The sequence below is a fragment of the Mycteria americana genome, chromosome Z, assembly GCF_035582795.1.
Source record: "Mycteria americana isolate JAX WOST 10 ecotype Jacksonville Zoo and Gardens chromosome Z, USCA_MyAme_1.0, whole genome shotgun sequence".
NCBI classification, from domain to species: domain Eukaryota; kingdom Metazoa; phylum Chordata; class Aves; order Ciconiiformes; family Ciconiidae; genus Mycteria; species Mycteria americana.
In genome coordinates this window covers 42839522-42865981 of record NC_134396.1, presented here as the reverse complement: position 1 = coordinate 42865981, position 26460 = coordinate 42839522, and the positions used below count along the sequence as shown (strand labels likewise).

Below are 26460 nucleotides of genomic sequence, written 5' to 3'. Positions count from 1 at the left end.
TAAGACTTAAAACATGCAACGTCCTGAGCCTTCTCTCATGTTCACCATTTTAACTCTGAATGGAATGAATGCTACTTCTCTCCACACTTAACTTTCTTCTCACACTGAAGCTTTTAACAACAATAAAAACCTAAACCCTACATCTGAATTCTTCTATCAGACAGAGAAGTGAAACAACTCAGAGCAGTATCAGCATTTCATATTTTCTTCTCTGTGCACAGCACGACTTCAATCTACATGCAACTTTGCGAAGAATCTCACTGAAGGCAATTGAACTGTTCCCCTACAAGGGGATAAAGAAGAAGAATCCGTCTTTTTTACTTGTGAGGCAGATTTCCATTCCAGAGATATCTACAGGTCACGTGTTTGGTGAAATTGCAGCTCTTGAGGCTGACTGTCAAGTCACGTAGGCAGGGTTTAACTGCTGGGCTACCTGCACTGCCTTCAGAGCAGGCACTCGGAGGGGGCAAGCAGCACAAGGTAGAGCACTGTGACAGGCAGTGTCAGATAGGAGTAGCTTTGCATTGTCAAACATGCTAAATGAATGAGACAACTTGTCTGTGTGAAGTTTGGCACGGGTGTGTGAAGGGCTATGGTCTTACTAATGTGTTAGAGTTATTGCAATGATATTTTCAGGGAAAAATTAAAGGAAAGGTAAATCCTATGGAAGTCTCCTGCGATCCAAACATAAGCAATGTGCTATACCGTCTTCCTGAGTTTATTTGTAGGCCTGAATCACAGGGAAATCCTTGGAGTGCATTTTGTCTGTCCACCACAACGTGTGTTTCAAGTGAGTTAGGGAATGTGTTTTTTATTCCCTTTTTGTGGTTAAAAAGGGACCCTTTGCATTGTCAAAGAATGGACGTTCATCCATTCTAGCGCAGTCAAAAGCATTAGCCAAGGAGATTATTTCCTTGTTGGAAGAGGACATTGAAGAAGGGTCCCCTTCTTCCATGGGTACTTTCACTCATCCTTGTCAGTAGCTCTCTTCCTTTCACTTCTGCATTGGTGCAGGAGGTCTATAACTGTTTGTGATTGCAAACCGTCTTCACCGTTGACAGCAGAGCGAAGAGACAACTGGGAAAGATGTGTAGGAGAAGCAGCAGCTAAGAACACAGCTTTCTGCAGCACCTTACTGCCAGACTGAGGACAAATTATGGAGCTATGCGCAACATTTTCTGCAATAGTTATTTTATCTGAGGTAATAGAAGCATGAAATGAAAGAAAGTCAGCTTGCAGAATTAGCAGCCTTGCAGTATTAGCATCTTGTGGCCATATAAAGACAGCGATCTCTCAAGTTGCTTTCAGTTGTTTCTCTCCAGATAGCACCATTGGCAATGACTCAAGAATACAAAACGAATTACAGCAGAACCACTGATACAAAAGGGAATAAAGACGAACAATAGGGATGTTTTTAGTGAACCACTTGCCCTGTTATAGACAGTTTTCAAAAGTTATTTTTATTACTAGTTTATATTTATACACTGTTACTTGCAAATCTGCTCTTGCTAGTACACGCCAGTGACTCAGTTTGTAAAGCAATTCTCCATTTTTTATGCCCTCACAGGAGTTTACGGTTGTTGGAGCCTCATGGAACTGGTTCTCTCTCTCTGTCAACCATGCATGCATGCACATGTATTTGATGTAAATATTTATTAATTCTCTCTAGAGAATACAAGTACAACAATCAAACAGTCCTCGAATGGCTAGGGCCCGACAGTCTTATTTTTGAACAATATGGAAGTGAAACGTTCTGTGCCCAGCTGTTCAATTTACATCTTTTGTTGTACATCAGTGAATTCAGACGGCCTAAGTTAACTTTTAGGGCACTCTACATTTTGAGGTCTCTGCGTCACAATAGGTTTATCTGAAACAAGTATATATAAATGCAATTTTCTGCATTGCCAAATGAGGATCCAGCAGTTATCTTTTTCAAATGAGTAAGATAGGAAATAAATAAATATCCTATGTGCAGGGTGGATTGTAAGATGTCCTGAGTATAGGTTGGGAAGCCAATGGTCCCGAGTTCTAAACTGGATTAGAAGTCACTTTCAAACTTTGATAACAAAGTTACATATGCAAATCCATACTTAGGCATTATAATAGTCAGTATGTCAGGGCTGCTTAGAAAAGACAGAAAGCCTAACACGCTCCAGCCAAGTTTTGTCCATGGGTTGCTACAGTCTGCATGATGTGCTGACTCTAAATCTGAAGTAGTTCAGAAAGAGAGTTTCCACATAAGCAAGTAGCATAGTGCAGCAGCAGCAGTGCAGTAGAGCAAAGCACTCAGTGCAGAGGACCCAATGTCTACACTACACACATTTTGGTAGTTTTGGAAGATAAATGCAGGTGTGAACTAACTGGAAATTCCTGAATCCTCAGTACTTTAAAGGTAAAATGATTATAAGCAAAGGAGACAACTGGAAAAAAGAAACGGCTAGAAAATATGCCTGTGGCCAGATTTTATTTCTTTTTTTTCTCTGTGCATGAACTAAGCACCAGCAAAGGCTTTTTTTTTGGTGTCAAACTGGGTTGAAACAGACAATTTTGATAAAAACCTGGGGAGAAAGATTTGCCTTTCAGTGGGTAGCCTGGAACCGTCAGAGTGGTACCAAGGCTACCCAACTGGTCTTTTAGCCATCCTCACCTCCTCCTTCATGGTTGTTTCTTACTTTTACTTGCTCCATCTTGTGCTTCATCTTGACTGTGAGCTCCTCAAGGCAGAATCTATTTCTACATATGTGAGAACCTTCTTGGTTTGGTTTTAAATATGACATAGTGGGGCTTTTGGATGCTGGCCCAAGGCAAACAGTAAACAACAAAGAAACTAACAGTAATCATCTTTAATATCCTGAGCTTCCATTACATTTTCAGCCTTCTCCTGCTCCCTGTTTTCAAAGCAGCTGACCACCTTGGGAAATCAATGAATACATAGCCATTTCCTGCTTCTGTAGGTTCACTTTGTTCTGCTTGTAAAAATTGTACAGGCAGTGGTCATATATGGGTGAACTCCAAATGGACAGAAAAGCCAGAAAAACTGGTATCTTATTCAGGCACATAAATATCAGTAGTTATAAAATTTGAACTGAAATTTGACAGTTGTGAGATTTTCTAACATTAGTATGGGGCAAATAGGCTGTGTCTTCACTGGAGGGTAAGTGCGCTTTGCGGCACGTCCCATGTTCTGGTCCACCAACATGCTGAACATAGGACCTGCTGGAGCACATTGGAAGTCCTCAACGGGCTGCTAATCCTGGTTAGCTCTGTATAACAAGCAAAGTACAGCCAGGAACAAGAGGCAGGTACGGTGTGTTCCCATATCCCTGGCTGTAACCCAGCTCTATCCCGGCATAAGCGTGCACTCCCAGATTGAGATACTGGAAACACAATCACGATCCAATTAATAATATATGGTGAAATGCATGTAATTGATGGTGGCAGCTAAACATGAAATTCTTAGCAAAGCTGAAGCACTTTCTGAAACGGAATCTGGCCTGTTCCTGGGTTATAAATTTGCGTGTGTGGAAGAACTGTTTGATACAGAGGGCGTTTTGGGGAGGGAGGGAGGAATTTTATAGCTTCAAGAGGAGGGTTTGTAGTTTTTTGCATTTGTGTGTGTGTGTGCGCTTTTTTTAAGTCTCATTTGAGAGAAGTAGTAGGAGGAAATTTGTCAAGGAAGACCAGAGCATATTTAATCGTTCTGTTCCCACACTAGATTGTCTGGGCATAATAAATGGAACATGAGCCCCATGTCTCTAATTTGATACTTTGAAAGTCCCTCATTCTCTTTTTGCCCAAGGCAGACATCTATTCCCCTATTAAAGTTCCTCTAAAACTAACTAAGCTTAATCCAGGTTCCATTGAAGGCAGTGGGAATTTTTAAATTCATTTCACTGGGAACAGAAATAGGCCTCTAGGATACATCCTTGCATTATTATTTATTTCCTTTTTTGTCGGATTATGTCATCATAAGTACCTCTGCATTCTTGAGGAAGTGGCATGGGAGATAGGTAAAGAGCTTCACTTCCCAGGAAATCTCTCATTTTTTTCCAAATCTAGAATGGGTTGGGGAAAAAACCTGGAAGACCACTCCAAATCTGTCCTATGACCAAAATGAGTTAGTACATTTTTTTGTTTAAAACCCCGTTGACATATGCCTACATATTAAACCCAGTTTGCCACTACAAATATCTTCTAGATAAAGTATCTTACAATACCAATCTGTAAACTTTTGCTAGAGGCTACCAAAAGTTTTATGTCAAAAATTTCCAACCATTCCTGAGTGGTGGGAATCTGCTGGTGCAAAATTGCAGGGAAAGCTCTGACAGCTATGTGGAACTGGTTTGAGCAGCATTGGTTGCCAGCAACACGTCTTTGCTGTTGTTCCCACTTGTTCTCAACGTTACTGAAGTTGCCCTAGCACTGGCAACGTGTAGGTTAAAAAATACCTTTAAACAAAAGCTTAGTGCTTGAGTGGATTTAAATGGTTTTTAAACGTGATACCACATTGCACAGGTAAATTGTGCTAGCTACTTTCCACCAAGATTTTGGTTTAAGCCCAGATCTGGCTATCGGCGCTTGAAGTGCCTTAGGGGCAGGGGCAGTTCTGCTCAAAATAGAACTACTATATATAACCAGATGGTGACAAAACTGTAAACATTTGGGGGAGTCGTGAAGCAGACTGTCATTCCCAGTCCTCCACACACCAAAGCAAGTCACCTGCTTTTGGTGTCCTTACAGACCCTCTTCTACTCAATAAAGCTACTGAAATAAAGCCCGTGACAACAGCCTGTGTCATACACTGATGTTACTCCCTTTTTTGAATTCCTCGCTCCCTGGATAGGGCAATGCAGTGTGTTAACAACCAGGATGTCTCAGCTGATTTTGGTTTTGTCACACAGGTAGGCTGCGTATGATCTCAGTGAAACAAGTGGTGGTTGACCTGCTTCCAAATGTATATTTGGACCAACAGGGCTAAAAATACAGAAACCAAAAGGGAAGCAATCACGTGGTGGACACAAAGCACCGAAGTACACACTGACTTTTCAAAATTATACATCCTTATATCCTCCAGAGCACAGTCCTATTTAGGTATCATTCCCATGTACAGCTCAGCTGTGGATTGTTTGAGGAAAAGACCTTTTACAGTTTCAGTGAGGTATTCAGCATAGAAATCCTTGGAATGCTTTCCTAAACATATAAATTGGCGGGACATTTTATATAGTTGTTCTCTGCTGCTATCCTCCACGTTTTCACTATAACTTTTTTCTTAATTATTTATGCACACTGTAATCAGTCTCTTTGTCAGGGATTTTCGAAGTGGAAAACAATTCATCAAATTCTGCTTGGACTATTTTTGGGATGTTAGAAAAGTAACAGTTATATTATTTAGCAAGGGGTAGCCTGTCAAACTCCTGAACCTGGTCTGGCAGCATACTTGCTTTGGTTATGAATAGTACCTACACTAGTGTGCTTTGTTTACAGAACGAACTGTTCTAGAATGAATAGCTGAAATCTACTCAGGTACAAGAAAAGTCCTATTGCTTTTTAATAAGAGATGTTGCTGAAGTTGCTGAACATTTCAATGGGAGTTCAATATCTGGAGCACCTCCAAGATCTGGCTCCTAATTTGGAACCTGAATTACATTTAGTATCCATTTAAAGCGTAGACTGTTTTTAAGTTTGTCCACCCAGTTTTATCATGCAGTGCCTGCTTTTTCTTTGCAATTACTCAGAATCCACCAAACTCCTAAAATTGCAGGACATGGGTATGCCAGTTAGCAGCAGCTGAATGCTTCTATTTACAGGGGAAAATCAGGTGTGCATTCCTGCAATTTTTCACAGAAACTTACTTGTATGAATTAGTGTGGTTGTTTTATTACTTTCACCTCAAATATTTTCTTTAAACAGTTCCATAACATGATGGAGGTAAGACTTGGGTACAAGTGGTGAATTCTGAATGGCCTGAGATTTCTCTGAATGATTGATAGGAAAGATGTTTCTCTGCACTGCAATCGCCTCCTGCTGTGCAACCTTGGCTGTCTCACAAAAAATGAGGTTCCAGGAATACGTGAAATACAACACAGAGCAACAAACCTCAGTTAAAACTACTTTCAGTGCCATTCAAAGTGTTGGTTATCATAATAAAGACCATCTAAGGTCTTGTCTCACTGGACGGAGGCCAGATACAAAAGCCGCTGCAGTGGGAAGGAAGCTTTGGCCATCTCACCCTCATTACACCAGCACCAACCTACTGCACTGGTCTTGCTGCTGGCTGCCAGGTAAAACCTTGAAGGCACAGCAGCAAGCTACTTCCATTGAGGGCTCAGACCTCTGAAACCCACTTCTTCTGACACTTCTCAGAAAGCCATACTTGATAATCTTTTAGTTTGCAACTTACCAATTAATTCATACAGGTGAACTTTTTTTTTTTTCTGCAGCATGACTTCCAAGGCATTAAATCCCCTTATTGTAGAAATATATGTACATTTACTTTTGTCTTTGGATAACCAGGATTGTATTTAATTCAGGTTAGATATCCCGATGCTCTGGTATGTTAGGCAGCAGTGTTGCTACAGAGCTCAACAGTTACATCTGAGGAAAGCTTCCCATGTTTCGCATGGTTTCGTGAGGAAAGGAAATAAATTAAATATAGACCAGTAAAGGAAATAAAATGGTTGATTAAATGCTGCTTTCTCAATTTCATGCCATAGGGGAGAAAAGGCAGTCACTCAAGACAGGGAAGAAATAGAGTTTCAGAGAATATTTGGATTTACAGTGCGACTAGTTGGCAGAATTTACTGCCACCATATATTGCTAAAGGCATAAAGCTGGAAAAAATGTATTCTGGCTGCCTATAGCAGCTATGATTTTCATCATGTCAGTTGGGTAATTGGATAGCCCCATTTCCAAGGCCAATTCTCCCAAATACATAAATGTGAAAATTTGAGATTTCTCTAAAGTTATTTTGCTGTTATTCTATTTGCTCTCTTTTTCAGTTTTGTGCTAGAGTTTTTCTTTTTTCGTGTCTGCATAAGTAAGGTTTTTCTTACCTTAGTTCAAGTCGTGCATGCTATGTATGTATGTCTGTCTGTTTGTCATAAAAAAGTAAAGTCCCAGCTTTGTAAGTCCCTACAAGTTGCATTAAAAGAGATAGCCCAAGAGATAAGAGAAACCCTGCCCAGGAGATGGAAAACTACAGAATGTTATTTCCCATTATTAGGCTGTGGAGAAATCACACAGTAGAGACTTTGTGAATGTCTCCACTGCAAGAAAAACTTTGGTCATTTGACTTTTTACGAAACACCAGGGAATCAGTCACAGGATAGAAACCCTAAGAAACTAGAATTTATGGGTTCCAGCATTAATGGAACTTCATACTATTCTCTTACTGTTAGTGCATCTTGGTCATATTTCAACCTATATGCATTCTTTTGTCCTTTTGTTTTGTAGTTTTGGCACAGATCAAGATTTCACTTCCCTTTGCAAATCTGAGACTAGCATTCAGAATGGATATTGTCATCCATTTACAGTTCAGGAAAACATTCTGGTACCGAATACTATAGGCAACAGCCACATGACTTGTACCCCATTGTCAACATTATTTGAGACAACAGTGGGCTTGTTCAATTCAGGAATAAAAGAGAAGGTGTCTGGGCTCAGCCCTGTGCAGACACCCATGCCCTGTTGTGGCAAACTCTGTCTGGCAGCGCAGCTGGGCGTGCAAAACTGCACCTTCCCCAAGAATGATTCAGTGAGGCTGATGGCATGGTGATAAAAAAACCTGTGTAACCTCACACACGCATTTTCTGTGGCGTGGATAGCATTTGAGTTTAATTTTTAAGGCAACTTCATATATATCCCGCCTCTGGCTTGACATGGGAGTTTTCTGAAATTCTCCCAACTCTGCTAGCAGTTAGTGGGATTCCTGTTCTAGGAAAAGCTCTGCATGTTTTTTCTAGCCCCACCTCTTTGGACCGGTACTATGGACACGAAATAAACACCAGTACTGAATGATAACACTGTCTGAAATCCCAGTTGCAAGTTCAAAGAGCATATGCTTCAGGGCATACAGTCACTGTTCAGATGCTGAGGGCAGTTGTTTTTTTCTCATGAATACGAATGTCCTGTTCAAAACAAACGTCGTCAATCTTTGGTGGCCTGGGACTGAAAGCAATTCCAAATTAATCTAGCAGGGTGGCAAGAGATCAAAAATACCAACCAATATATGAGTTGATGCAACTTACTGCCAGTTACATAAACAAGGAAGGCATCGTAATGGAGTGGCTGACGGCACAGCCAAATACTGCTGCAGGCAGGCTTTTAGTACTACCTATCCATCAGCTGAGTAAGATTTTGTTCCCTTACTTAAAATTAAATAACGAAATTAAACTAGCTGCAATAAACACTGCACAGTGTAGGGTAAAAAAAAAAAAAAACAGCAATGGCAAAGATACACTGAAATTTATAAGGTGGAACTGAATATGAAAGCTCCTGGTATAAAGAAAAAAGACCCAGACACACAAAGTACTGTGTTAGGAAGCTGAGCATACAAGGTAAAAAACCAGTCTCACGGAAGACAGTGGCATGTCTTCCACTAAGTCATTCAAGTTCTAAGGTCAGCATCAGATTGGGGTACTTCCCTGTGTTTAGAAACCAAGAGAACGTTTCATGGAGAGGACAGAATTCACCTTAGAAGCACAAAATACCCCTGATACTGGATACAGCATCCTATTGTATTTTTTTAAAGTCAGAAATAGAATTATTCTGAAAGTATTAGGAATGCTGGTTTCCTTTTCATGTTCCCTTTTTTCTTGGCGCGGGGTGAAATGGGTTTGAACAGCTTTAAGTAAGAAAAAGCAATGAGGATTTACACTGTTACCAGATGAAGAGCTGCCATCTTGTCACCAATTCCTCAGTTAAATTGAGCTGGTTCTGCCGCAGGGACAAGCAGGTTAACAGCAGTGAGAATGTGAGTCCACCTGGTTTGCTGTTCAGAACAGGGCTGGTACAGTTGCATTTAAAAACCAGTGAGTATAAATCTTTAACGGAAGTGGCAATCAAAAAATCAAAAAGAAAAAGAAGAAGAAAATTAACTTAACGAACAAAACAAGGGAGCAATGTCAGCTTTCAAAGTGCTCGCTGGATGCTAGGAAGGATCATTGTAAATGGCTCAGTGACCTAATAAGTCACTTACCCACAGCTCCTGTTGACTTCAGAGGACTTTTTCCCAGATTAATAAAAGCTTCATGGGAAAATACTTGAACCTAGCCAGTAGCACTAATGAGATAAGTCTGTAAAACTCTCCGTGCCATTAGCAAGGCACCTAGGAATATTAACAGCAATGGTGAGAAAAACTAGACGTCAGAGAGGATTCCAGGGGGTTTCCTCCCACTCCCGGACCATTCTACCCAGTTTCACGGTAGCATGTTACAAAGCCTGTAAAACGCAAAGCTTGCTTTTTACAGTGCCTAATGGAATGCCCCCGATCCCTGGTAAAACTAATAAAACCGTATTTTCATAAACAGGAAAAGAAAGTTAATCCCTAGACCTTCTGAAATAATAATGAATTTTTAACGTGTAGAATTATTTATTATTTGTATCACAATAGCAAGTAGAGAAGCCAAACAAATTGGGAGTGGCTTAATACCGGGCAATGTGCAAACATAGCACAAACATAAGTGAAATATGCAACCTATACAGACCAGACAGCCAGAGGGTGAGAGAGGAAACAGAGATGCATGTTTAATAATTACGACTTTCCAAAGCCACGTACATGCACAGAATGAAAACTAAGGGAAGTTACAGAAGATACATTAGAAATCTAATTACCAGCCCCAGTTCTTGCAAGCGTAAAAAAACGCTACTGTTTGTGGGGTTGCATTTCTGTCAGAAAAAAGGACAATGAATGAAGGTATCATACAGAGATTTCACTGCAGGCTCACGATGAAGCAACTGTATCACTGCAGCTATTTAGTGAAGTTCCTTTCTGATAGAAACAGTACTGTTATCTGAGAAAATCCCTTTGGTTTTTCACTTGGTGAGCTTCTTTTGTTCAAAGATCTTCTTTTTATTATGCAGAAAAGCTCTGAGCTACTTTGCCAAGTTCAGGTCTTTACATGTTGAGTGAGAAGTGACTGAGTCAAGAGGATACACATTCTTTTCCATTCTCCCCACACATTCTTGGTGAGTGGTAAACCTGCCTCACGCTACTTGGTGAAAGAGCACCTCAGCTTGTGTTTCAGGTCTCTGGCTCTAATTTAGAAAAAGACATATGCTACCTATAAAGCCATAAAGGAGCAGGTATGGTGCATCAGCTTCCACATGGACAGTTATCAGGCCGTGTAGAGGGGCCTGTATCCAAAATGCGTGCAGATTCAGAGAGTTTGCTGGGACTTCTGGCTGAAATGTCTGCCTCTTCTGGAAAAAGCAAGTTTTTCCCTTACCTGGACTCATTCACAAGGAAGAACCATTTAGAGAAACACTGGAAGGTGAGTATCCCCAGTAGCTTCCTCTTTTAGCAGCGGAGAAGACGAGCAAGAAAGCTAGCCTTTCTTCTCCACCCTCACCACCCCACTCATTGGGCTGAGCTCCTCTTAAAGCTGGTGGTTATGACTGGACTCACCTTCAGCGTTGGTCATGAACAGACCCTTGCAACCGACTGAACAAGCAAAGCGTAACATGTTGCCTCTTGTTAGCTGAGCCACATTAACGGACCGTACTCCTGGTTCCTTGCCTGTGGCAACTGCAAAACAAAACACATTTGCCTAGGCTGCCATCATGAAGGTACACAGTTGCCACAGGTAAGGAATGCCAGGTATGGTCAGCTAAGGAAGCTCAGTGAATAGCTACCTTAACCACTTGTAATTGCTGGTCCACACCTTTACTGACTTGTATAAGGCTACACCACCAATACCGTGGTGTCTATGAGTGTTATACCCACACACTGCTATTTAGTCACAGCTAACATGTTCATTTTATTGTCCGTTTAAAAAAGGGAACAATGCAATTTTCCCCTTTTAAAAAGCAATCTTTTTTCACAGACACCATCAAAGCCAGCAATGATGGATTTCCATTTGTTGTGTTTGGTATGCTAACTAGCAAGCACTCTGGCCCACAGGGTGGGAAGAATGTCATTTATCATCAAAGGTTCATATAAATATTGAGTTATTTCTGCCTGACCATTTTTTCATGCTTTGGTATGAGGCCCTGAGGACAGCAGGAGAGGAAAAAGTTTTTGAAAGATAAAGTTCTTGCCTAACTTTGGATATGGAAGAAGTAATTAGTAACAGTAGTCAGCAATATGGGCAAGACTGTCACTGGGGAAAGAAATCAGGAGAATGGTGGTCAGTATTTAGTCAGAAGGACACAAGAGAGATACTTGGAAAGTGGTAAAGACGGCGTGACTGCGCTTTTGAGGAACTAGCCGTAGTAAAGCAGAGTACAAACTGCTGGTCAGAGCACATTTGTCCAACTCAGTTCAACTACTGAAGGCTTAACTGAGTTTATTTGCAAGCATGGCTGGCTCTATACACAGTTTGTTCTCACACACAACATTAGTACTCCGTTAGTAACTATGGCATCTGAATACGTACCATTGCTGCCAGAAGCAGCCTAGCACATGACTGTCCTCTGACAAGTATTTGGCACATGCTTTCACAATGTAGATGAATCTCCTGACTCTGCTCCTGGACCTGGTTTGGAGAGGTTGGCTTCTTACAGGTTTATGCTACTGGGCTACACAATGTGCCTTTGGGCACTCCAGTATCTGTTGAGACACGTGGCAGGGGGGATGCCCGAAACTCTGGAGACGTACCAGAACCATGTAACACAGAAGACTTGACTGTCTTGCACTGTCTCAAGGCATGCACTTGACACATCCTTGTTCCTTGAGAGGAACTGCTGTGGGGAACAATTCAAACCGTGTGTTACCACAGGGTCTGATGAAAATGCCACAACTCTTTAGAATACAGTGGTACTGTGGACAGTCCTTCCTTGGAATCGTTAATGTGTTAGCAGCTTTGGCCTAAGATTCCTGTGATGTTCCCGTGATTCACCTGCTCCTGCATGAAATCTGGCCAATAAAAGCCAGAAGGTCTTACATCACATATCTTAAATGCACAATATTCAAGCAACATGTTGCATGGTGTTTCCCCTCTTGGTTTGTACACTTACCAAACCAGGATAATGTTTCTGCACAAGTTTTCTGTGTAAATATGCCTACTTGCAACATTTCCATTTAACTACATGTCTTTTTGCACGAGCTCAACAGAATTTCTGTTAGTGTGTCTTCCTCAGTATTTCTAAGCTTCTTCTCCCAAGAATTTTTCAGGAGTCAAGTCCTGAGAAATGGAGCTTGAGAAAGAAAATGAACTTGTGGTTAGACTGACTGGATCTGCACCCAAACTCTGGATTAAGTTTCTGGTTTTACCACATACTATATGTATGACCTGAGGCAAGCTATACTGCCTCTTTAAGCTGCAATTTCTCCTCTTGAAAGTGGGGATAATAATACTTTCTCTACATCACAGGATTCTTGTGAAGTAAAGTCCATTAACAGTAATGAGAAGCTTAAGCAGAATGGAAGCAACCATCACAGGCATCAGATGAGGGTGTTCATCATCTAAGCACCACCGGCAGGGTGCTGGGCTGGGACGGGTTTTCAGTGTCCCTGTCTGTGCAAGGGGAGATCAGTGGCTGGGTGTGCCTGGTGCAGACACCCCTCACACTGTGTCCTTCTGGAGGCAAATTAGGCGTAACCACATCTGGTACCTCAGTGGGCACAAATAAAGACCTCTTAGAAAAATGTCCAAAATCGTAAAAAAAGAGCCTGGAAAACCAATAAAAAACAACCATGTTGTCAGTTGATGCAGGTCTTATTAACAACAAGAAATCTATATTGTTAGTAAGCGTAAATGTCCAGGATTCATACAGACTAAAAACAGAGATCAAAAGTTTTTGAATTATTTTTTTATATGCTTGATATCCTTTTCAGACTGTTTTATAACAGTTTGCAGATTTAGGTATAGGCCAGGAAATTTTCCACTCTACAACTGGTCTCTCCAGTCTCTTTCCCTGTGATACCGTCCAAATTCAGCTTACTGGCAGCTCGTTAGCACTGCCGCATTTTCCTTTTTTTAAGCCATGCTGCTGAACCACAGGTGATGTGCAAAACCAGGACAAGTTGTGCACAGGTGAGATGGAGGAGAATGGCAGCCTTTCTCCATGTGGAGGACCGCAGCTCGACAGCACCAAGGGTAGAGCTGCCAGCTGTACCATGCCACGCAACGAGGAACACCTGATCCTGCACGTTTGTCATGTTTCATATTTGAGTCACGCTTGCCTCCTTTAGCTTTTTTCCCCCCTTTTTCCTTTTTAAATACAATATATGGTCCTGTGGAAGGAAGTGGAGAGAGCTCTCTCCAAGAGTTGCAGTGGTGCCATACCTATTTTGAATCAGTAAATCACTTACAGGTGTGGAGCACCTGTGACGAGCCATTGCCTCTCTGCAAGGTCAGGTTCATACTGCTGTCACCGACTGCAGTGACTGCCGGGGGGGGGGGGGGATGTAGGATGGGGAAATTTACCAATGCGCGGAAGAGGTTTGCTGCTGTCAACAGCTGGGGCCAGAAGCCAGAGCCCCTTCTCTTTTCCTGGAGGTCCAACCCCAACCACACCAGCTTTTGTGCCCTGCTTTCACTACTTTTCCCCCTCCTCGGTCTCTGCGATGCCAGCACAAAATTTTGGACAGCCGGCTAACGGTCAGCCATTTGTGCTAACTGCCCCGGGGGGATGCTACCTCCTCACGGAGCGAAGGCAGGAAAGGCATCTGAGGAGGTGAGGTGACCCCGCCGGCTTCGGAGGACTCCGGAGCGCTGGCTTCGCCCGGCTCCGGACAGGGAGAGCCCATCCCGGGGACCACACTCGCGCCAGCCCGGGCCCGATGTCCCGCTGTGGTGCGCAGGAAGGCCCGCGGCGGCTCCACGACCCGCCCCGCTCCGGCCGCCCGGGCGCGGCGGCTCCCCCTCCGGGGAGCCGCCGCGCCCGGGCGGCCGGAGCGGGGCGGGCAGGGGGCGCTGCGGCGCCGGCCGCTGACGGCGGTTTGAAAGCGCGGCGGCGGCGGAGGAGGAGCGGGCGTACATCGATAGGGCTGACGGGCAGCGGCAGCCGTCCTCGCCGTCGCCCGGCCTTCTTTGTCCCCTCCCCTCGCCGGCGCGCCCAGCCCAGCCGGCAGCGCGGAGCGGGCCGGCCTGGGGATTCCCTCCCCGCGCCGCCGAGGTCGCCATCTTCACCCCTTACCTCGGCCTCGGACCCTGCCGGCCGGGCTGCCGGGAGCCGGCTGGGAGCGCGGGAGGGGGCCTGCGCCGCGCCGCGCCCGCCCGCTTGCATGTGACCGCCGGGCGGTAGCGGCCTCCTCCGCGGATCTCGTCTGCGTCCTCCTCCGCCCCCAGCGCGGCGGTGAGGGGGCGCGGGGCGCCCGGCAGCGGGGGACGGAGGTGCCGGGGCGCGGCGGGCAGACAAAGGAGCGGGCGCCGCCGTGGGCAGCGGTGAGTGGCGGGGCAGGGGTGCGGGGGTCCCCACTCTCGCCGCCCCTCTTCCCCGCCGCGCCCGCGGGGCAGGTACCTGCCGGCGGGCCGGGCTGCGCCGCGGCCGCTCCCTTCGCCGGGGTGGCGCAGGGGCTCGGGCTGCTGCCGGCGGGGGGCAGGGAGGGGCTGCGCCGCCGCCGCCGCCTGAGACCGCCGGTGTTTCCCGCACCGCCAACCCCGTGGCTGGGCAGTGGCGAGCGAGGGGGGCGGCGGGGGCCGGGGCCGGGCCGGGCGGGGGCTTGCGGGGGGAGCCGCCGGCCCCGCCGCCGCGGGAGTGGGTGTGCAGCAGGGCTGGCCGGTGCCGCGGGCGCGGCGAGTGATGCTCAGCGGTAATCCCGCCCGACGCTCGGACAAAAAGGAGCAAGCAACAGATTTTCTGCTGGGCGATGGGAGAAGATGAAGAGGTGTTTTTCGGGTTTGTTTTTTTACCTGCCCTCCTTGGCGAAGCGTGTGGCGGGAGGGCAGGTGCTGCTGTGAGCAGGTGGGTGGTCGGCGGGAGCAGCAGGGCAGCGCGGCCTGTGCCGGGCACAGGGCGTGGTGGCGCGCCGGGGATGCCGCGGCGCCTCCCTCCCCCCGCGGGCCGCGGCCACCCGTGTCCCTGAGCGCCGTGGGGAGCCCCGCAGAGCGGCGTGAGGGGCAGAAGGGCGCTCCGGGGTGGGGGCGCTGGGGATAACAGCTGTGACTTTGCTGTGCGTCCAGAGAGGTGAAGTCCTTTTCAAGACGGTTGTTTGAAACGTGGCTCTAGTCTTCTGGGTTAAGCGTTTGGTTTTCAGGCAGTTATTCAGTGTGCTCTTACCGAAATTATAAATCTTACTTTCGTAGGTCAGGAGAACATAAGGTCCTGCGACTTTTAACTCTGAAGCTGGATATGCATTAAACTGTAAGTCTTCTGATTTTGTTTTTGAACTTAGGTGGATGAATGGAGTAATTATTTCACGTTTGTGAGACAAAAACTTCAGAAGTAATTTAAATGAAACCCTAAGCAGACTTTTCCCGTGCCCATTGCAAATATAGCCCTCCTGGACTGTGATAACTGATTAAAAAACCAGAAAAGTAAAGAAAATCTATAAAGCCTGGGGGGCAGGGTTGCCTTAAGCTCTTTCTTTAGGTATTTTTTTGGTGATGGGTCTTACTTAATTGTCAAGGGCTGACAGATGCCTTTTAAGCTTAAATCAATGTATAGGAAACACCTGTAAGTGTAATAGTGGTATGTTTCCTTATATGTAACTGAAGTAATTGAGATTAGATGGTGCTTTTTCCTCACTCATAAGGAATGTTCAGTCAATTAATTTGCTTAGGTAATCTGATTAATAATGGCTCAGTGAAGGTACAGATATGTTTCTGAAAGTTGTTTTTTACATTGTTGAAATATAAACTCAATTTTGAAAGATGTAATAAAATCCTGAATTTCTATTGTAGTAATTTTTTTTGAAGGATGAAAGGGACTATTGTAGATGAAATTGAAGAACGTGATCAAGCAAATTATTACAACCACTAATGAACTAAGTAGCAGCTCAAATAAGCCATGAGATAATTCACTGTATAAATTTTAGTATGTACATACATTTAGTTGTGTGTCAACAGTTGCATCACTGCTCTCTTAATTTCTCCCATTAGCTTGGGTGAGAAACTAGAATCTAGATATAGCTGTCCGGATATCTAAAATTATTTTGCTAATGGGTAATATTCTCTACACACTTTCTGCTTTGAGGAAGGGCTGGTATCCTTTCCACAGTAGAGAATCAGTTATTCTATGTTCAAGAAACTTCCTGGTGAAGTTTCTGTATAACTAGACCAAAGTTCTATAGATCAGAAATTACAGTGTACAGTCTATAAAACATTATAATGCATTTGTACACCAGAGGAATGAAGAACTCTGAAAACGCTGTTAGGTGTAGCTTATCCAGAAGTGTTACAGCTGTGTCATATATTAACTTTGATTTAAGGGCTCTTTTGCTGAAATCTAATTGACAATTTACTTAGGTGTTGTATAACCAAGACAAAATAAATTGTTTTGAAGCTTGCTAGTAATTCTGACCTTACGAGGGTGTCAGAAGTTCTGTGGTGGCTTGCAGTGTGGTGGTCTGTGGGAAGCCTTGTGGACATGGTGGCTTGTCGTGATAGGGAAAGGACAGCCAGAAATGTTTTGAGCATCCCATCATAGTTTCTGCTGTCCAAAAAATAAGTTGAGTTGATTTAGAAGCAGGAGGGGGAGAAGAGAAATAAAGTGTGTGTTCCAAGTGGCTTTCTAAATATTTTACTGTGACTTTTACCTAGATATCAGAGCTTTCGTTGCAGTGATAAAACATTAACCCTAGAGTAGTGTCGAGAAATCAGATCATGTCCTATGGAGGCATTACAGTAAACAAGAAGTGTTAAACATCTCATTTCATATTTTTCCCCAACAAGAAGTCTAATCAACACTCTCTTACATTCCTAGAAGGAGTAATGTTTTGTGGTGGTGAAATAACGTTAATCAGCCGTTGCTGCTATAATTCATTGTCCACTGGGGAGGAGTCCGTGTAACACCTGGTAACTTGAGCAAGCCTTTTAGAGCAAACTTGCACAAACTCTTTAGATATTTGTGCCAGACCTTTTGACCCTCAAAGGTGGGGTGTGAACAGGTTTGGGGTTTTTTTGTCTCTTCAGTTAGGATTTCCTGCTAGAATTACAATACACTGTAGAAAAATACTTTTTCTTTACACTATTGACATACAAATTACAAGGAGAACATATGTTATTCTGTGGTGTATGAGTGAGGTGGCAGTTTCTTGGAGTTCAAGAATATTTTCAAACTATTGAGAATAGTGTTGAGGCGTTTGCTTTGCTTAATGTGATTTATAGACCAACCTTCAGGCATGAAGCATAATGTGGAATTAAATTACTCAATAATGTAAAAAAAAACAACGTTAAAGTACTTCCTGGAAGTACCTCCCTTGCAGGTCTTTTGTTTGTTTGTTTCATTTTTGGTGAACTTAGCCTGTTGTGGAGTGGCAAATTATATGTAAGCTCAGCATACCATATTGCTGAAGAAAATCTCTTGCCAGTCTATTTTGCAAACTCTGCCATGATTCCTGTTAGCTCTGTGTGCAGAAACCCACTGGGTTCTGGTCAGTGTCACTGAGTACTTGTATAGAATTAAAATATGACTAACTTTAACTTACTTTTGAGTGATACTTTGATTATTCAAATTAGCTTTCAGCAACTTAGTTGCAGCTCTTGATTACACTTGACAACATAAGTCCAGGAACTGAATAGCAATTTATCATCAAATTCATTACTGCAACACATGTTCTTACTAGATATGGTTCTAGCTAATATTAAAGACTGTCACTTTACATAAACATGTGTCTGAATGACCCAGTTATCTTTGGTCACCGCCTTACCTCTGGGTATCTGTTTCTTGCTGTACACCTCTCTGTGTGCTCAGATTAGAGAAAATGGGTGAAGACTAGTGTAGCCCTTCATAGAGCCTTGTTGTACCTTGCTGTGTTGTATTCGTTAAAATGTGTTTGCTAGTAACTACCATATCTGTTTAACATCAGTCCTCTTGTGTCTCCTAATCTTAATATTGGCCTGTAAAGCAAATAACTGAGTTTTAAAAGAACTGAGGGTGTTGTGAAAGTGTTAGTCACTGTTTTGATACCTTAAAAGTCAGGGAAATACTTTCTTATATATGCTGAAGGATTGTAGGGAATTGGCTGCTATTTACTTCACAGACGTAGCTGGTACACATATGCCTGTCTTCTAATGCAATTTTATCAATTCTTAAAGTATACTTAGCAGGGTTAACATGAAGGAGTTCTTTTAATACTATAGGTGTCTTCCTGTATTACTGTTGTGTTAAAAGTACTGAAGCTAAGTGTACGTGATGATGACTGCACAACTAAATTATTATTTTTTTTCAAGAATGAATTTTTGAACAGACTAGATGGAGATGCATTAGAAAAGCAGGGACATGGTGTTCCTTTCTGTAGCCAAGCCTGGGAGGAAAATAAAGGGGGGAGGGGGAGGAAGAATGCTTCTCTGAAGGATGCTGATCCTGAGATGGGTGGGTTGGATTCCTTTTTGTTTAAAAAATGTCAGTAAATCTGAAGAGAGGCTTTTGAGTATTCACAGTCACTTAAAGGTTTCAGGATATTTTGATGAAGCACGTCTGTCTTGCATGATTAGTGTCTCTTGTTTTATTGCATGACTAGTGATGATGTCAAGAAATAATGACAAATTCTAGGAACAAGCAACCTGAAACAAATGAAGGTGGGTAAGAGAGTAATCAAACAGAATGTTGAAGTGGGGGCTGCATGTAGAGAGCAGATTGAAGAGGAAGTTTAGCAGTGAGAAAGCTGGCTGTTACTAACAGATTGTAGGAAAGTTAGGCTGGTGAGTGTCCTATGGGAGGGTCTGTTCTCAGTGCCTGTTATATAGCTGGGTAACTCTGCCTGAGGACCCCTTTGGTCTCTTTCTAGTTCAATGTTTCCTGTGTAGTTAGAATATGATGTGTGACATGAAACTACTAGTCCAAGGGTAATTATTGTCCCAAGAGGAACAGAAGTTTCTCTTGATCACTTCTCCTCAAGTCCAAGAGGAAGAGGAGCTCTGTTGCCTGTCATGAAGCACTGTTAAGGGAGTGCAGACCTACTTCAGAGCACTCTTCCATCTTCTTTGTCAGTGTCACCTTAACAGAAGGGTTTAGGAGGGAGGTGTAAGGAGGAAGACATAAGGTGTCAATGTGATCATCAGCAGGTTTTGCAGGCTTCTTCCTGGAAACACGACTATACTGTGTTAACTTCCTCCTCTGATTTAGTTAGCTTTCTGTCCCATCAGGTTGGTAATATTTGTCATGAGATGTCAGAGGGAGAACTGATACCTTCTCTCTGTGTGTGCAGTAGTGCATCAGAGTGGTATGTGGGAGAAAGCAAGCTGCTGACAGTTGCACTGCCTGAAGAGCTAGGAACTGCTGTTCAGCTTGCTTCAAAGTGACGGTTAAGGTATATTCAACAAACAACTGAAATGGATCTCTGTGGGTTGTGTTCAGTGGATGGCTTGCTTGTTTGGCTGATGTTCAAAGTATGGATCACAGTATAGGCTAACATCTAGTAATGTCAGAGGTCTATCGAGTTGCAGTTACCTAAGCACTTGATCTGTGGTTATTAGAAAACTGGCAGCTCAGTCCTTCACTGAACAGAGTTGGAATCCTCTCCTCACCGTACATAAATTGTAGCAGAAGTGTCATGGCCCATAATGAGGTTTGTTTGCACTGTATAAATCATTGCCTCCATTGCCTCTACATTGGAGGAGAGATGCTGGAGGAGAAATTGTAATTCATCTTTAGTGTAGTAAAGGAGAAACTTTCATCTAAACAATAAGGGGCTCCTAATGCTGGGAGAAGATTACACATGGTGATGACCACTCTGATCCAATAATTTTTCACAGCAAAACAGTTACAGTACTTACAGTTGCACTTCAGGCAAGCGGGGATAAAATATTGTAAGTATCTCTAACCATTTAGGCTAAAAGAGAGAGCTATTTGTTTTATCAGTATATAAATCACAGTACAAGGGCAAAACAATGTGTGAACTAAATGATTACAGACTGCATCATTGTTTGCTGGGTATTTTGGTGTCTTGTGCTTTTTTACAAATTACTGTGCAACTCAACATGTTTTTTTCTGACTGTACATCCCTTGAACTTTATGAGTTATTACACAGAGTTCAGGAATGTTTTCATAGGAAAACTTTCCACAGAATAGAAAGTGTGTTGTCACCAAAGTCTTCCCAATTAAAATCCCAGTTGTCCTCATAGAAAAAATAAGTGTATCTGTCTTTGGAATGAAGTTGGTGATTTCTGTCTTAAACTTAAGCCTGTACTTTATGACAGAAAAGGCACTATCTTTGTATGAGCTTGATATACTTTTTCCCTCACTGCCTTTTTGGAAGGGGATCTTTTGTCATCTTTCTTGTACTCACCTGCTGAATTTGGAGACTGGCTGTTTAGATCTTGTCCAAAAATAGGACTTTCATAAATTGCAGTTGGCTTCCTCGTCAAAACAGTCATACTAGTACATATTGAAATATTACATGCAGAAAGCTCTTTGTTACATCTATTGATGGCTTTAATCTTATGGCTCATGTTCAATAACTCTTGTGCTGACTGATAACATCTCTTTTAATTGGCCCCATGTGATGCAGCTATTCTCAAACACCAGTTGCTAAAGGAATTCTACCTACTCCTTTAAGGCTTCCTGAGAACAATTTTTCTTTTGAGCTCAACTACCTATTTCCCCTCTTAACCCTTCAAGTGAATGATACCTTGCCCTGATTTTCCATACTGAAGTCCTTTTCTAATAAGCTGAGTTTTATGAGGTTTGTTCTGCCTTGAGATAACAAAAAGAAATTAAAATTGATGTAAGAGACTAGTTTGAAGTTAAGAGTAGTCCTGTTCACCTGAACTGTATAAACAGATTTTGAGATATGATAGAAACTATTTTCTCCAGCCAAAAGTATGTGTGTTTCAGAAGCAGGAGTTTATCTGTTTTTTATTTGGTGGTGGCATATCCAAGAAGTCAATCTACAGTGGACTGAAAGGTTTAGAAAGGTTTAAGTAACCTCTCATTTTTAAGGGGAGGGAGGAGGGAGCAGGGAGTGGTCTTCAAATAATTGCTTTAGTTTTGGTATTTCATGCACTCCTTGCTCATCAGATTTTTTTTTATTGTCCTCAGGCATGTGGGGGGAATAATTTGTGAAGCTAATGGAAGACTAAGTCAGTAGCTCTGGTGTATTCTTTTATTTTGTTTCCTTTTTTGTTGTTGTCCTATCGAAAATTCATCTTACACAAATGTTTAGGTGATCTGCTTACAGTGGCAGCATATCACTGGTACAGCCAGGGTCTGCTGGGTAATCAAGCCTTTTTATTTCAGTGTTGAAATAGTGACTTATTCTGAAAGATTAATCTAGGTGTGTCCAGCTCTTATTTGACACAATTGTAACTTGTTTTCTGCTAAGCTGTCTTGTAATGGGTAAGCCTTGTGATGCTCTTGAAAAATGTTAGCTGGACTTAAGACTGTTGAGGTGAATTTGAAGGGGCAGTACGTCAGTACAGCCACTCTATCGTGAAACGTGTGTTTGACTTGAACGCAGTTTTTCCACATGGACCATCCTCCAGGGTCCACCGTTGCCAAGCTTCCTGTGAGGGTTCTGAAGAAGAGCCTGTAAATGCCTGCACTGGTGCCTCTTCTTCACCCATGCATGATTGTTATGTGGTGCTTCCACTTACCTCGGGCCTTTCCTTCCCAGGAAGTCAGTAGGAGCGGTGAGGAACGCCTTTCAGTTTTAAGTGTTTCAAGTTAAACCCTGGCCATGATGAAATTAGTGGTGAACCTTTCACTAGAGATCTTAAATCCATTACAGTTGTGTCTGTGAAGAAAGTCAACTGCATCTCTGCAAGAATGCATTTGCAAGGGTAATATTTGTCACTACCTGCAGGTAGCAGTTATGGTGAAGTCTTGTCTTTTGTATTTCTTCATTAGAATCATAATTGTGTTAGTTGTATCCCAAGGTGCTTACAAACTAAAGTATGAGACATTATCACTGTATATACAGGATAATACAGATACTGGAGGTTGTGGTAGATTTGTTTGTTTAACCTGTTGTTTGGTTGGGGCACAAAGAACCAAGAATTGTTGCCTTTGCTCCCAGTCCTGTGCCCTTTACGTTGGCAGGATATGTATGTATTCACAGTAAGATGATCCTCATTTCTTAAGATGATTTTTTTTTTGTTTCTGTTGAAAATGATAATAAAAAGAAACTGCGTCAAGAGTGATCCCACTTGTGGGAAACTCACAACAGGCATAGATCTGTTATAGTCCAAGTGTGCATTTTAGTGAAATAGTATATAAATTAAGAATTCCTTAAAAAGAAAAAAGAAAATACATTGTTCTGAAAGTGACACTTTTACAGATAGCTACTCAATTGTTGACAGAGATAGTGGGTGATTATAGATTATGCTTTTTATACTGAATGTATGCTGTTTCTTTTCTCGAATCCTTAAACTTAGTTCCCTTTCTTTCACATAATGTGAAAGCTTTGTTGCTTTGTTTCTACTGGTTGAGGTCATATTAAGATATTTTTGTCAGTGTTCTTTTGTAAAGACAGCTTTATCAAACTATTTGTGGCTTATTGTCTCTTTAAATGTAACTTAATTTGTGTTTGCATCTATTCAAAGATGCTGAGGGGCATTTCAAATACTGTACTGTTCCAAAATCCCAGGCAGCAAATTTTGCAAATCACCATGGTAATGAATGTGTGTGTGGGGGAGGAAGGCTGAAGTCAGAATCTGCATTAACAGAATCTGTTAATATTGCGTATGCTCAGTGCCACTAGCACTGCTTGTTCTTTGATGTAGATATGTTCTTTGCTTAATTAAAAACAAAGTAATATGATGCATCTAATACTGCGTATAGTCTGATTTTTAATTTTTTTTTTTTTTAAATTCTGAAACCAATCCACTGAAATAATCAGATATGTGGGTAATCATTGAGTCTTCTTTCTGTTCAGGAAATGGCATATAAGAATCTTGTAATCTAGCAAAGAAACTCCAAAACTCTTTTGTTGCCTAAGAACTCATGGATAGGCTTAAAAGTCAGTGTTTTACCACTGGAGCTACATACCAAGGACACTTATTACTGATAGCTCATGTCCTGGTGATTTCTGCCAAGTCATTGCAAATGTTTTAAGGTTTGTGGTTTTGGGCAAGCCTGTCTGGATGCTTTTGTACATGCAGTTGTTGTCTTAGACACGGAATTAGTTCTGAAGTGCAGTCAATGCTAGTTTAAGTTAAAAAAAAAAAAAGATTTTTGAGAGGAACTGTGTTCTGTTTTAGAGTGCTGAAACTGGTTCTTAATAATTACCCTTATACAGTCAGTGCTGGTGACAGAATCTTACAAATTCCTATCAATTTATAGGAAGACTAGCTATTGCTTTGTGTGGTGGACAGGAGAAGTTAAACCTGACATTTGTTGGCTCTTTACTACTGTAGTCTAAATAAACTGGAAAAAAAAATGGGAGACTTGGATGAAGGATGATTTATTTTCCCCATCATTATATTGATTGTCTCAAATTCTGATGAGTTGCAGTAACTTACTAGTTTAAAAATACTGGCCCACTGTATTGAATTACAGAGGCATTGATACTGGTTCAAAATGCAGGCCAAGTTATAATGACTTTTATGTTAGATGGCCTGAGAGAATGGGCTTATTCACTCTTTCATTGCACAGATAAACCCTATAGCAAAACCACCAAGAGGGGTGTGGAGTTGAAATGCTCTCTCTGCATCACGGTTCAGGTGAGTCGGGGGGGGCTCATGAGAGCTGCCTGTGCCACTGGCAGAGCAGAGTGATGAGCCTGGCATGACACGGAGTCATGACAGTCATGACAGTCATGACTCAGTCACGCTGTCCTGAACTTACACAGTCAGCTGTAGGTCTGAGCCATCCGTGTGTGCATTCACATCACTTGGTGTCTTTTGTTTTTACAATGCTATTCGCTTGTTATATGCAGTCTGTTGTAGTAATAATGCTTATTACTATGGTATTTTTTTCTTCAAAATGACAGGCCCCCTTTCAAGAGGGTAAGCGTGGGAAGTGATGACTCCGAAAGTCTTTGCCTTCGGAAAACAAGTTGCGGTTTTTCAGGGCTGTTTTTGCGAAGGCTGAACTCCACTGTGTAGGCAGCGGATCTGTTTGTGTGGGTAGTGACTTGCTAGGTCCTTTCTTTACTTGTTGAAGAAGGAGATGTTTAATGTCCACTAACAGGGTATCTCTCTTTGTAGTTCTTTAAAAGACAAAACTTCAGGGTCGATAGAACTTCAAACAATGATCTGTTGTAGTTTGGGGTGGGTTTTTTTGTTCTGTTGATTACCTCGACCTGTCTACTTCTGTTAGTACAGGATTTGTAGTAGCACACAGGTTGATTGTCACCTGTGTGGTTTAAAGCAGACAGCTAAGGGATTATTCATACTAGATTTTGAAGCAAGAATTTAAGTAAATTACATCCTTTATCTGATAAATCAGTTGAAGTTATTCATGTCAGGTTCTCAAAGTCTAAGTTGGCAGGTATGAAAACACAGTACCTGCTTCTGAAAAGCATACTATTAAATGCACCTTCCTCCCACCAAGACCCCTGACAGTATTAGGATCTTTCAGTTGTTTCCTTATGAAAAAGGAAAGCCTTTACATACAGTGAAAGAGATCACTGTTAGACTTAGGTTATATGGTAGTAAAATAATCTGAGAAAGAAGTATTAGTGCACAGATACTTTTTCCTTCTCTTTATGAAAGGCTTAGCTTCTCAAACATTGTAATACATGCTGGGTTTCTCCATACTAAAAATCCAGTGTGTCTAATTGGAATGAAATACAAGATTTCATGCCTTACATAGCTGAATTTCTGCACTCCCAGCCTCTGACCCAGGTATCTTTCGGTCTTCTCCTTAGTGTGTTCATGCAGTGTTGTCCATTCATCATCCAAGTAGACACACCTGTGTCACTTGATAAGCCGAAGAATTTCATTAGAACAGAGAATAAATAGGAAGACTTGATGCCAGCACAGATAAACATGACCTGGAGGTCAGCCTTCTGTGTGTCTGACTCCTAGTAGTGTCCAAGAGGATTATTTGCTTTTTTTTCTTGAGGAGATTTCTGGAGGCCAAGGGAGGTAAATGTACACATTATAAAATATTGAAATGTCTTAATGTTGCTATCTTCTAAAGATCTCTTGAACAACGTTTGAGGTGGGGAAAAGGTATTCGGAGATAAGTTAAAGTAGGCTACTGTCCCAAGTCCTCTTCTAGGCTAAGTTGGTGAATAGAGATATCTTCCTCCTTCAGACATATCTAAGTGTAAACTCTGTCTCTACATTGTCCTCTAAAGGACTCTAATGTTGAGACTTACATACCTCTGATAGGAATGGGAGAAACTAAAATGAGCTTTCATGATTCTTTGTGCCTCAACTTACATTTAGTGTTACATACCTTTAGGGCTCTTTTGCACAGCTCTGAACTCATTGACATTTATTAACTCCATTCACGTTCATTAGGGCTCTATTAAATTAATTGGTGTACCAGTTATAAGCTCATAATGAAATGATAAAATATGCTCTACTGGCTATCTGTAATTTTCTGTATATATATGTGACTTTGCCATTGACTGGAATGGAAAGATGATTGTAAATCTGTGTTTATATACTATATATGTCTATAGAGATACAAAAATTACTTGGCAGGTGCAAAACTAATCCTTGGTATTTTTTCCATTTCTGTTTTTAATAGCTTGCAAAAGGATCAAAAAGTCATGTTCTAATGAAGATAACAAAACCCAAAATAAAGTTTAGATTATCATTTTCTTATGGATAATCTGGTAAAACTGCTGAAGTTCACTGTCTGGATTTTTTTTGGTTTTCCCAGTGGAAAGGACTGAATGTTTACAGGCTATTTAACTCTTCATCTATCATAAACTCATGGCCTCTTTAGCTTAGAAAATACTTTTCCTTAAGACAAATGTATTTTTAAAGCTTACACTTTACATATACAGTGTCTTCAAGTTCTTTATCGAATTTCAACCTGTTCTGTGTAATTAGAAAACAACTTAGAAAATGTTATGGGGCTGCACTAATGATTTTTCTCTCTGAATTGGATACACCTAGTAATAACAGCATTAATTTTATCAAGTCTGTTAATGCTTATGACACTTTTGTAGCTGCCCCATCAAAATAGACTTCTTTGGCATTTAGGTTCTCTAAAAGAATGTGTATCTCTTCAGTAGAATTGTACTAATGTGTATGTTTCACCTTTCTAAGGTAATTGTACGTCATTTATCATATTGAT

At 42.0% G+C, this 26460-nt stretch overlaps 1 protein-coding gene across 3 annotated transcripts in view; it reads left to right on the top strand.

Annotated features, from left to right (window-relative positions):
* The first annotated feature begins 14152 nt into the window (after positions 1-14152).
* Positions 14153-26460, top strand: part of CDC42SE2 (CDC42 small effector 2) — an 87299-nt gene continuing 74991 nt past the window's right edge. For 2 of the 3 annotated variants that reach the window (XM_075527080.1, XM_075527078.1), the window contains exons 1-2: positions 14153-14546; positions 15408-15465. The gene's annotated coding sequence lies outside the window, so the exon portion shown is untranslated. Of the gene's footprint in view, positions 14547-15407; positions 15466-19471; positions 19574-26460 lie in introns of those variants that run through there. The other variant, XM_075527079.1, reaches the window with a different exon arrangement.